Source organism: Schistocerca piceifrons, chromosome 6, assembly GCF_021461385.2.
Source record: "Schistocerca piceifrons isolate TAMUIC-IGC-003096 chromosome 6, iqSchPice1.1, whole genome shotgun sequence".
Lineage (NCBI taxonomy): Eukaryota > Metazoa > Arthropoda > Insecta > Orthoptera > Acrididae > Schistocerca > Schistocerca piceifrons.
Window position 1 is genome coordinate 329,750,423 of NC_060143.1, and position 13,633 is coordinate 329,764,055.

Sequence of the window (13,633 nt, forward strand, 5' to 3'; positions counted from 1 at the left end):
GTGGACACTTGAAAGGAAAATTGGAAATCGAAACGAAGGAAATTAAGCAAACAGACAGTGTAGAAATATTATTAGCTTTACAAAGACACCAGTAAAGAGGTAGACTCTACTTCAATGACCATGCCATCGATGGGTCGGTAAACTGTAAACTCACTTGGGGAGTTACTGCAGGTTATATCATTGCCAGTCCACTTCGTTCTTTTACCATCTTTAGTTATGAGCTTTTTCCATCATTGGTAAGCGATGTTCTAGTGGGAAGTTATCCTCACATAAATACACACCATGAAAGGTGGCTACACTGAGTCACAGCGCCTGAGATTGCGCCAAAGATTATTATTCCGCCGCCTCCACTGGGCGCAGTAATAGTTCAGAGGATGTCGAGAGCAGTCGTTCTGTTGGGCGAGAGAGTAGACGATCTGAGTGTTGCACTGTTCCGTTGGTGTAATGTATAGATGGAAGAAGATGTAATTGTCAGGATATATTTGAGAAAGTAGGTGTAATGGAATATTTTTGTCAATACGTAATGAGGTAAAAAGGTATTACCGTTTTCTTTAATAACAATCCCTCTTGCTCACAGGCACAGTCAACAAAGCATCTGGCTCGTGTTCATTTATTAGACTTGTAATTCTGATTTTTATGTGCAATTATAGTATTTCTGGTTTTTCAATTAGTTCATTATAAATGGTGTTTAAACTATTTTGTCGTAATGAGAAATAACCGAGCCAGATACATGTACGGTGAGTCACACTACCACACACAGACCAGTTAAACGTGTACTTTGTTGTTTCGTAGCTTTTATAGTTGCAGGGGACTTAATTAATCAATTGTGTTAATGGAAATTCCTTGTCATTCTTTATTTTTATTTTATGCAGTCAGATTGCGTGCTAATAATAGTCAGGGCCAACCGGTTCCCAGAACCGATCGCGGTCCTCTGGTTTGGAGCCGCGTGGAAGGCTTAAACCAGTGGCTCAGACGATTCTGCGGAAATCTGGGATGCAAATTTCTCGACCTCCGCTATCGGGTGGAGAAATGTAGGATCCCCCTGAATAGGTCAGGCGTGCATTACACGCAATAAGCGGCTACAAGGGTAGCGGAGTACGTGTGGAGTGCACATGTGGGTTTTTTAGGTTAGAGAAGTCCCTCCCTAGGCCCGTCAAGACACCTCCTCAGACGCGACAAGGTAGTAGTAGGCAAAACGCAGCAGGGAATGACAATATTAATGTGCTAATAGTAAACTGCAGGAGCGTCTATAGGAATGTCCCAGAACTGCTCTCATTAATAAACGGTCACAATGCCCACATAGTACTAGGGACGGGAAGTTGGCTGAAACCAGATGTAAACAGTTATGAAATTCTAAACTCAGATTGGAATGTATACCGCAGAAACAGAGTGAAGGGGGAGGCGTGTTTGTAGCGATAAAAAGAGCAATAGTATCGAAGGAAATTGACGGAGATCCGAAATGTGAAATAATTTGGGTGAAGGTCACGGATAAAGCAGGCTCAAACATGGTAATTGGATAGCTCAGCAGCTGTTGTGGCATAACACCTGAAGGAAAATTTGGAAAATATTTCGAGTAGATTTCCCGACCGTGTTATAGTTTTGGGTGGAGATATTAATTTACCAGATATAGACTGAGAGACTCAAACGTTTATAACGGGTGGCAGGCACAAAGAATCCAGTGACATTTTTTTAAAGGTATTATCTGAAAACTACCTTGAGCTGTTAAACACATAACCGACTCGTGGCGATAACATATTAGACCTTCTGGTGACAAACAGACCCGAACTATTTGAAATAGTTAACGCAGAACAGGGCATCAGCGATCATAAAGCGGTTACAGCATCGGTGATTTGAGCCGTAAATAAAAATATTACGAAAGGTAGGAAGATTTTTCTGTTTAGCAAAAGTGACAACAAGCAGATTTCAGAGTACTTGACGGCTCAACACAAAAGTTTTATCTCAAGTACAGACAGTGTTGAGGATCAATGGACAAAGTTCAAAACCATCGTACAATATGCATTAGATGAGTATGTGCCAAGCAAGATCGTAAGAGATGGAAAAGAGCCACTGCGGTACAACAACCGACTTAGAAAACTGCTCCGGAAGCATAGGGACCTTCACAGCAAACGTAAACATAGCCAAATCCTTGCAAACAAACAAAAAAAATTAACGAAGCGAAATGTAGTGTGAGGATGACTATGCGAGAGGCGTTCAACGAATTCGAAAGTAAAGTTCTATGTACTGACTTGGAGGAAAATCCTAAGAAATTTTTGTCTTATGTTAAAGCGGTAGATGGATCAAAACAAAATATCCGGACAATCCGTGACCAAAATGGTACTAAAACAGAGGATGACAGACTAAAGGCCGAAATACTAAATGCCTTTTCCCAAAGCTGTTTCACGGAGGAAGACTGCAACGTAGTTCCTTCTCTAGACTGCCGCACAGATGAAAAAATGGTAGATATCGAAACAGATGACAGAGGGATAGAAAAACAATTAAAATCGCTCAAAAGAGGAAAGGGAAAGGCCGCTGGACCTGATTGGATACCAGTTTGATTTTACACAGAGTACGCGGAGGAACTTGCGCGCCACCCCCCCCTCCCCTTTTTGCAGCGGTGTACCAAAGGTCTCTAGAATAGCGTAGCGTTCCAAAAGATTGGAAAAGGGCACAGGTCTTCTCCGTTTCGAAGAAGGGACGTCGAACAGATGTGCAGAACAATAGACCTATATCTCTAACGTCGATCAGCTGTAGAATTTTGGAACACGTATTATGTGCGAGTATAATGACTTTTCTGGAGACTAGAAATCTACTCTGTAGGAATCAGCATGGGTTTCGAAAAAGACGGTCGTGTGAAACCCGGCTCGCGCTATTCGTCCACAGACACGGGTTCCCAGGTAGATGCCTTGTTTCTTTACTTCCGCAAGGCGTTTGATACAGTTCCCCACAGTCGTTTAATGGACAAAGTAAGAGCATATGGACTAAGACCAATTGTGAGATTGGATTGAAGAGTTCCTAGATAACAGAATGCAGCATGTCATTCTCAATGGAGAGAAGTCTTCCGAACTAAGAGCGATTTTAGGTGCGCCGCAGGGGAGTGTCGTAGGACCGTTGCTATTCACAATATATATATATATATATATATATATATATATATATATATGCCCTTGTGGATAACATCGGAAGTTCACTGAGGCTTTTTGCGGATGATGCTGTGGTATATCGAGAGGTTGTAACAATGGAAAATTGTACCGAAATACAGGAGGACCTGCAACGAATTGACGCATGGTGCAGGGAATGGCAATAGAATCTGAATGTAGACAAGTGTAATGTGCCGCGAATACATAGAAAGAAAGATCCTTTATCATTTAGCTACAATATGGCAGGTCAGCAATTGGAAGAAGTTAATTCCATAAATTATCTGGAAGTAGGCATTAGGAGTGATTTAAAATGGAATGACCAAATAAAATTAATCTTCGGTAAAGGTACATTGGAAGAATCCTAAGGAAATGCAGTCCGAAAACAAAGGAAGTAGGTTACAGTACACTTGTTCGCCCACTGGTTGAATGCTGCTCATCGGTATGGGATCCGTACCAGATAGGGTTAATAGAAGAGATAGAGAAGATCGCTTCGTTACAGGATCATTTAGTAATCGCGAAACTTTGTGGAGAAGATAGATAAACTCCATTGGAAGACTCTGCAAGAGAGACGCTCGTAGCTCGCTACAGGCTCTTATTGAAGTTTCGAGAACATACTTTCACCGAGGAGTCAAGCAGTATATTGCTCCCTCCTACGTATATCTCGCGAAGAGACCATGAGGATAAAATCAGAGAGATTACAGCCCACACAGAGGCATACTGATAATCTTTCTTTCCACGAACAATACGAGACTGGAATAGAAGGGAGAACCGTAGAGGTACTCAAAGTACCATCCGCCACACACCGTCAGGTGGCTTGCGGAGTATGGATGTAGATGTAAAAACACCATTCGACGGTTTCGCAATACAACATTAACAGGAAGGTAAGACTAGTATCGTCGAACCAAGTGAATGTGAATGATGTATTCCTTCGAAGAACAAGCCGATATGCTTCTCATTTATGGAGAATGCCAACGATATTCGGTGAGAGCTAGAGACATACACGCTGAAACATATCCTCAGCGTAATCACTCTACAAGTCGTACATTTAAATATGTGTATAACAAATTGAGAACAACTGGATCTTTAACGCATCGGAAACATATCCGGCGAAGGAAAGTTACTAACGAGGAAACGGAAATTGGTACTCTTGCCACTGTGGTTCGATATTCTTGAGTTAGTTCGCCTCAAATCGCAAGGTAGTCTGGCATGAGCCACAGTAGTGTTATTCGTGTTCTGTATCGCCATAAATATCGCCCTTACCATATCAGTGTCCACCAAGAATTAACTGGTAAGGATTGTATGCGTCGCATTGAATTCTGCCGATGGGCTCAACTTCAGATTCAGAGGGATGACACATTTATTAATTTGATTTTATTTACTGACAAGACTACATTCGCGAACCATGGAAATGTTAATTTACATGACATGTTTTACTGGGCAACTGAAAATCCATGTTGTCTGCGGCAAGTTGCACACCAAAACCCGTGGTTGGTTAATGTATGGTGTGGGATTTTGGAGGACAGAATTATAGGTTCCTATTTCATCGAAGGAAATTTTAATGGTAGGAAGTACACCACATTCATGCAAGAAACATTAGGTCTTTTATTGGAAGAAATACCGTTAACACAAGGAACAGAATGTGGTATCAACACGATGGGTGTCTGGCACATTTTTCGCTGATGGCTAGAAATGAGTTGCAGAGACAATTCCCAAATACTTGCATTGGACGCGGAGGAAGTGTGTCGTGGCTGGCTCGTTCGTCAGACTTGGCGCCTCTGGATTTTTTCATGTGGGTATTCGTAAAAGACATTGTTTATAAAGACGTTCCAACTACACCTGAAGATATGCGAGAGAGAATTGTCAGAGCATGTGCTTCGATAAGTGCCCATGTGATAAGGAATAACACGCAGTCCATGATAAGAAGATTGCAGCACAGCATTGATACCAATGCTCATCACTTCGAACACCTTTTGTAAAGGGACGTTCATGCCACCTTTGTGACCTTCGTTAACCTCCAAAGACCTTATTGTTACACTTTATTGGATTCATCTCGATAGCCTCTGTCAGAAAATAAGTAGCAAACTATAGCATCCCATTAAAAAAAAATGGTGACCTTCATATCTCTGAAGCGACCCCAACTAACAACAAAAAACCAACGTCATATTATGGCCCCTGTTGCCCCATGCAATTTTTGTCCCACAACCTTTTCAACTCCTATCATACTTTCGGAGTTATTCTAGGTGGCAGTAGTTAGTGACTCACCCTGTATATGATTTCAACGGGCTTTTGTTTTCAACCTTAGTTCACATCGCGAAATGCCACGTAGTGTAAGTACAAAAAACGCATTTTGGAGAATCGCAGACTGGTAGGGTTGAGGGGAACAACGGATTTAACACTATTAACTATCCAAGAAAAATTCGAATACCTTATTACTTAACGTTCTGCTCAGCACACGTGACACCTTCTCGAATATTCTAGGAAAATTAGGTGATCCTCCAGCTTCTAGATGACGTAATAATAGAAGCTACTCCAAATAGAACCTCCAAATATTACGTCCTTGAAAAGCAAATTTTGCAATTTACAATAATTTTGAAATATAGCTGACAACACGAATTTAAAACAGGAATTCAGTAAGCCAGTCACAAATAATGGAAAGAAACAATACGATGTATACATAACTCGAGATATTCCGATATTTTTACCACGTGACTAACTGCGACGTTTCGTAATCACCATTTAAATTATGGTTTGCGAGAAAACCGTAAATAGAGGTGTTCTTCCTTTGCTGCTTTACGGTTCAGAGCAGCCCTACCAGTTTACGACAGAAGTCTCCGTAATACCGCGTAGTTTGTGCAGCAGCTAGTATTCTTCTATGAGGATCGTGATGGGACGTAAAAACAAACAAACACAAACACACACAAACAAACAAACAAACAAACACACACACACACACACACACACATTCACACACACACAGAGAGAGAGAGAGAGAGAGAGAGAGAGAGAGAGAGCGCTTTTAAAAGACTGATAATTAAAACAAAATGCCAGCCTTTGAGGCGAATTTCTCGACTAGTTGCTCTGTGATTCATTTGATTGGTAATACGAGGCAGTACGTCATTTCCACATGCACACTAACATTATTACGTGGCAGTTCAATGAAAATAGCGGCAGTGAGTGCTTTTCGTTGTACCGTGTATTAAGCGCACTTACTACTCCATTTTACGGATGGAAAGCGGGGGAGATCGACTGCATTGCATTGTGTACACACAGGTAAGCTGTAATAAGCTTAATTCTCTCTTCACGACCCAGTGGAGCACTGTATGGGGAGATGCGCCATTCCGCACCAAAATGCGGCTCTTTTCACCATGTAAGTAAATTTTATGCAGTAACCGGTTCCCTCTCCATGTACTTGCAACATTTCTCTGACACAGCTGAGAGGTCATTCTACCTTTATTTCCGTGGGATCGACGTAATATGTCATTTTGAGCTTATGTAGAGTCACCTGGAAAAGGCAGCTCAATTAATGTCATCTGCTCCCGATTACAGATTATGTGAGCTGGGCTGCTCATCTTAAGGTGAATGAAATAATTTACACGTTAGGTTTATTTTGCCCACCCTGTTTGGTTCCTTTCCACAGATATAATATTGTCGGTCAGAATGTACAATCGGCTTTGAATCAGTCTCTTTTGTTGTCATGTCAAAGCGTAAGAGCCATCCACTAGCCGGCCGGAGTGGCCGTGCGGTTGTAGGTGCTGCAGTCTAGAGCCGAGCGACCGCTACGGTCGCAGGTTCGAATCCTGCCTCGGGCATGGATGTGTGTGATGTCCTTATGTTAGTTAGGTTTGATTAGTTCTAAGTTCTAGGCGACTGATGACCTCAGATGTTAAGTCGCATAGTGCTCAGAGCCATTTGAACCAACCATCCACTAGCTTTACCAAATAAGTAGTTTTTACGTCCGCCTTTCCGTTAAGTAGATATCTACGTCTATACTGCGAAAATCAACTTGAGATCTGAGACGGAAAGTACTTCTGATACCATTACTATCTGACCACTCCATTGCTCCATTCGCGAATGGTCTGCGGCAAGAATTATCGTTGTTAGGCTTCTGTGTAAGGCACAATTTTTGTGCTATGATCAATTTGCGATACACATATGGTAGTAATTATGATTTGATGGTTGTCATTATTGTAATTATTGTTATTATTATTAAGTGTAGCTCAATAAGGATCTCATGTTAGATGTAAGAAAGTTTCTCATCTTGCCAGTTGGTGTAAATGTATTAATAAATACATCATTTAACTGCAGCAGGATTTTCTCATCCCTGACAACTTTGCTCATGGCATACAGAACTAAAAACCTTCGTTCAAGGGTTTTTTTTTTTTTTAGTTTTAGCCTTTTGTCCCCACATCGAAGTCAGTACAGATAAATATTTGGTTTTGACTATTAAGAGAATTCATTTCTACTAACCTTTCCCCACATCTTCATGTGCCTTCGACACATACACTGACGGAAAAAGAAATAGAAATACCAAAAAATAATTAATGTACAATAATAAAATTTCGAGAATACTTTTATCTAGGTAACATACAGTGCGAACATATGAATTGGATTAATTAAAAATAAATAAAAACATGAAATATCAGCCATTTATTTCATTCATGGATATTCAGTGTCCTACAGAGTAGTGACCAAGTAGCCCTTGTTAACAACATAACAGAGCGTAATTTTTTCTAATAAGGACAATGATGGAGCAAACGTATTTTGACATTGTTGAAAAAACATTTTTAATACATAATTGTCATCTACTGTAATAAGAAAATCAATATTTAGTGGTACATCACTTGGTTTTACGACAGCGTCACACCGTGCCCGCATTGAGTCGACCAGCTTTTGGAATGGATCCATCGGAATTTTATCTCATTCGTTTTCGAAAGCTTCAAAAAAAAGTCTCTTTGTTCGAATAATTTTTTATCCTTATTCTGCTATCCAACTCTTTCCACAGATATTCTAAAGATTCAAATCTGGTCTTTGACTATGCCACTCCAAAACCTTACTTTTCTGCGTTTTAAAAAATCAGTAACGCACTTGGACCTGTGCTCGGGATCGTCATCTTGTTGAATCTACCATTCAGCTGGCATGTGATGTTTAGCATATGGCAGCATTTGAGTCTTCAATACTTCTTCGTAAACGAACCGAACGATATTACCTTCCATTCGAAAGAGCGGTCCAGCTCTGGAGCGTGAAAAACATCCCCAAGCCATCACACTGTCACCTCCATATTCGGCAGTGGGAACTTCGTACCGAAGATCATATATTTTATTTACAGGACACCTAATGTACTTGATACCATCAGATGACATTAAATTAAATTTGCTCTCATCACTCCACAGTATTTTAGACCAGTCTGAACCTGACCATAATCTGTGCCGTATTGCAAACGCAAGTCGTGCTTTCGTGTTTTTCGTAGATACCAAAGGCTTTTTCGTCTGTCTTCGTCCGTTCACTCCAAAGAGTTTCAAGCATCGTTTGACAGTGGAAACGTGAATATCGACGTTATATTTTTCTTTCAATTCTCTTTGCATCATTACAGCCGACTCGCAATAACTTTGTTCATGATATGATCGACTTTAGGATACTATTTTTTTCTTTTTTTTGTACGTCCACTTCGAGGCTTATTTTCGACAGTCTTTCATTTATTACACAACTTTTCCATGCAGTAAAGAGCTGACGAGACACTTTAAAAGCCGGCCGGGGTTGCCGAACGGTTCTAGTCGCTACAGTCTGGAAACGCGCCACTGCTACGATCGCAGGTTCGAATCCTGCCACGGGCGTGGATGTGTGTGATGTCCTTAGGTTAATTAGGTATAAGTAGTTCTAAGTTCTAGGGGACTGATGGCCTCAGAAGTTAAGTCCCAAAGTGCTCAGAGCCATTTGAAGCATTTGAAAACTTTAAAAATACGAGCAACTTCAGTTTGTTTCAGTCCTTGCTTTAGTGCACTTATCACGGAGTTTCAAAAGTCACTGGCATATTCCTTATGTTTGACATATTGAAATAATCACTGCAAGTAAATATCAGTAGAAATCAGAAGTAAGAAGCAAGTAACGTCCACGAATTCACGGACCAAACTGCGTGTCGAAATACACACATCAATACACGCATCACCTCGGTTCCGAGAGTTCCGCAACCTGTACAGAAAATAGGAATAGAAATCAACATAAATATCATTTTCGCCCTTTTTATTTATCATGAAAACCACACATTGCTTGTTGTACCCCCATACAGCGAGACCTTCATAGCCTGTGGTCCAGATTTCTGTACACACCGGCACCTCTAATACCCAGTAGCACGTCCTCTTGCATTGATGCATGCTTGTATTCGTCGTGCCATACTATCCACAAGTTCATCAAGGCACTGTTGGTCCGGATTGTCCCACTCCTCAACCGCAATTCGGCTTAGGTCTCTCAGAGTGGTTGGTGGGTCACATCGTCCATAAACAGCCATTTTCAGTCTATCCCAGCCATGTTCGATAGGGTTCATGTCTGGAGAACATGCAGGCCACTCTAGTCGAGCGATGTTGTTATCCTGAAGCAAGTCATTCACAAGATGTGGTTGCACTATCGGTCGGAGGATGGCATTCACGTATGGTACAGCCGTTACGGTGCCTTCCATGACCACCAGCGGCATACGTCGGCTCCACATAATGCCACTCCAAAACAGAAGGGAACCTCCACCAGCATTTCACGTTTGCAATGACTTATCTTACGCTTACGTTAATCTACGAATTTGCAACAATAATCACTTAAATACACCTCGCTGGACAGTGTGTCAGGCGTTCAGCCTGACCGCATTGCCTCCAAACACGTCTGGTTGAAAGCGTATGCGACACTCATCGGTGAAGACAACGTGATGCCAAACCTCAGCGGTCCATTCGGCATGTTGTTGGGCCCATCCTTACCGCGTTGCATGGTGCTGTGGTTGCAAAGATGGGCCTCGCCATGGACGTCGGGAGTGAAGTTGGGCGCCATGCAGCCTATTGCGCACAGTTTGAGTCGTAACACGACGTCCTGTGGCTGCACGAAAAGTATTAATCAACACAGTGGCGTTGCTTTCAGGGTTCCTCCGAGCCATAATCCGTAGGTAGTTGTCATCCACTGCAGTAGTAGCCATTGGGCGGCCTGAACGAGGCATGTCATCCACGGTTCCTGTCTCTCTGTATCTCACCCACGTCCGCACAACATCGCTTTGGTTCACTCCGAGATGCCTAGACACTTCCCTTGTGGAGAGCCCTTCCTGGCACAAAGTAACAATGCGGACGCGGTCAAACCGCGGTACTGACCGTCTAGGCATGTTTGAACTACGGACAACACGAGCCGTGTGCCTCCTTCCTGGAGGAATGACTGGAAGTGATCTGTTGTCTGCCCCCCTCCGTCTAATAGGCGCTGCTCATGCATGGTTGTCTACATCTTTGGGTGGGTTTAATGACTTCTCTGAATAGTCAAAGGAACGGTGTCTGTGATACAGTATCCACAGTCAACGTCTATCTTCAGGAGTTTTGGGAACTGGGGTGGCGCAAAACTTTTTTTTTATGTGGGTACTTCTTAGATCGTTGAAAGTCGGATTCGTCCGGCAACACAAAGTATAAACAAACGAGTCGCAAACTGACACCTTTAAATAATCGCAGTTATACTGCTGTCCACTATATTCAAGACACTGTCCGATAGAGTTTTATGTTAAGAGAAATAATAGCAAATTCTATGTTGTCAGAATACTTTTGAGCGCTACTGTATTTAAGTGATTAATGTTGCAAATCCATAGGTTAACGTAAGCGCAAGATAAGCCATTTGTGGAGGCGCTGGAGTTGTCGTCCGATGATATCCCACACATGCTTGACTAGAGACCGATCTGGTGATCGAGAAGGCCAAGGTAACATGTTGTCATCACGTAGAGCAAGTTGGATTAGAACAACGGCATGTGTGCCAACGTTATCCTGGTAGAATACACCCCCTGGAGTACTGTTCATCAAAAGGCAGCGCAATAGGTCGAAACACCCGATTGATGTTTAATTTGCAGTCATGACTGTGGGACAAACATGAGAGTGCTCCTGATGTCATATGAAGATGCACCCCACACCATAGTTGCACGTGTAGGTCCAGTGTGTGTAGCACATAGACAGGTTGCTTGCAGAACCTCAACTGACCACGTTCTATCCAACACATGGCCATCAATGGCACGGAGACGGAACCAGATTTGACTAGAGAACACAACAGACCTCCACCCCGCCCTCCAATGAGCTCTAGCTTGGCACCACTGAAGTCGAAAATTGAATGTACCCTGCAGGGTAACTAGTTGCAGCTGTCCTGGAAATAACCGATTTGTAACAGTTTGTAGTGTCACAACGATGCCGAATGTCGTTCAGATTGTTGCTGCAGGTGCTAAATGATGCTCCATACATGATGGTCTTCCCTCTCGGAAGTGCTAGGTTGCAGCCCGGCGCTTGGTCATCTTGGGACTGTACATTCTAGTAACCACCATTGACAGCAGTCATGTACATTGGCTACATTCCGCCATGCCTTTCTTCAATATCACATAAGTAGCATTCAACTTCTCATAGTCCTATTACATGGCCTCATACAAACTCATTGACGTGCTGATAATAGCGTCTTTGTCGCCATTAAGGCATTCTTGAATCAACTGACCATGTCTAATTTCAAAAGTAACTAACGCTGTCAAACGTTACAACGTGTATTTCAGGCAATTCTGATCTGTGGCGCGAAATTTCGGATGTAGAAGCACCCCTACCGACTTTCATTTATGTCACACAACTCCTTCTTAGAGCTGCGATGTTTTTTCGTCAGCGTATATTGAACACATCTCCTCTTCCTCACTCTCCCTGTCTCTATGTCTCCTCCCTCCCCTTTCTTTGCGCATTTCTCCTACCCCCTCTGTTTGGCGATATCAGCCTCCCTCTAATCATACCCTCTTCCCCTCTTTCACTGCATCTTCATCTCCCCCTCTTCTTTTTCTACCTATCCATACCACTCTACACCTTACACATGCCTCATATCTCATGCTTCCCTTTTTTCTGTCCATTTCCTCCTCCCCTCGATCTGCCCATCCCTTACTCTGTCCACCTCAGTCTGTCCCCAGTTCATTCGCATATATAGTCCCTGCAGTACAGTTCAATAAGTAAGGCTGTAGCTACTCTCACATCACACCTGTCATGCAGGTCAGGCTACATATGAGGGGCTTGGAAATCATTTATTTGCCACAGAAATACGGGCTGCCATGAAAAACACAACAAAGAAGGCCAGTTTTACTCCAGTACAACATGCCTACCATAAAGGGCAGCCTACATGTTGAGTTTCTTGCCCCTGATATGTAGGCTGTCCTGCAAAGTAGGTTGATTTGGCAAGCTGATACTGTTCCCATACAACATGCCTGTCATGCTGGGCAACCCACTAGCCAGTGGCTGGAATAAACACATTTTGCCTGCTATCTCCACTCCTATTGGAGCTATGTGGTTATAAACGACACGGTGATAATATTCATGATGCCTGCCGTTTCTGTGCCAAATTTACCTGATGTAGATCCATGAGGTCCCAAACATACACGCATACACTCCGCTTTATGTATTTATGTGTTAGAGGCAGTTCTGTAAGTGTTAAGATTTTCAAAAAAGATACAAGAATCTCAGATGAATCCTTGTCTCTGACAACATTTATAGCATGTTATATTTTCATGCGGTGCTGACAAATCGAAGCCTACCCCCGTTACAGTGACATTAACAGGAAATTTACCAAGGAAAAACTCCACGATTTCGTCTTATGCAGCTGATATGTGCGATCATCTGACTACTAAGTTCTACCAGCTTTTGATGCTCGCCTTTGCTCAATTATTTCACATTTACAATCTGTAATATTATTCCTAATTGCAAATTCTTTGCGACAATAATACTCCATCTGCAATGCAGTCCACTCTATCCCTACCATATACATGATTTCAGTCTGCCATTCACCTATGATCTCCCACACTTTCTGTATGGCTTACTCTTTCTCAGATTATGGCTCGTAATTAGCCACCATGCCAATGGAGTGATTTCCTTATGCATTATCTGCGGTATCTTTGAGGACCACACACGGCACGCACGCACCGTTCACATCTCACCGGATGAAGACGTGTTAACCTAGGAGCAGGGATTTTGGGCCACACCAGGACGATGGGGGCTTTGCGTCGGTACGGACGTAGAACTTAAATAAGTTGCACATTTGTGTTTCCCCAAGAAATGAAGCCGGCAGAGTATTAACTACACTCCTGGAAATTGAAATAAGAACACCGTGAATTCATTGTCCCAGGAAGTGGAAACTTTATTGACACATTCCTGGGGTCAGATACATCACATGATCACACTGACAGAACCACAGGCACATAGACACAGGCAACAGAGCATGCACAATGTCGGCACTAGTACAGTGTATATCCACCTTTCGCAGCAATG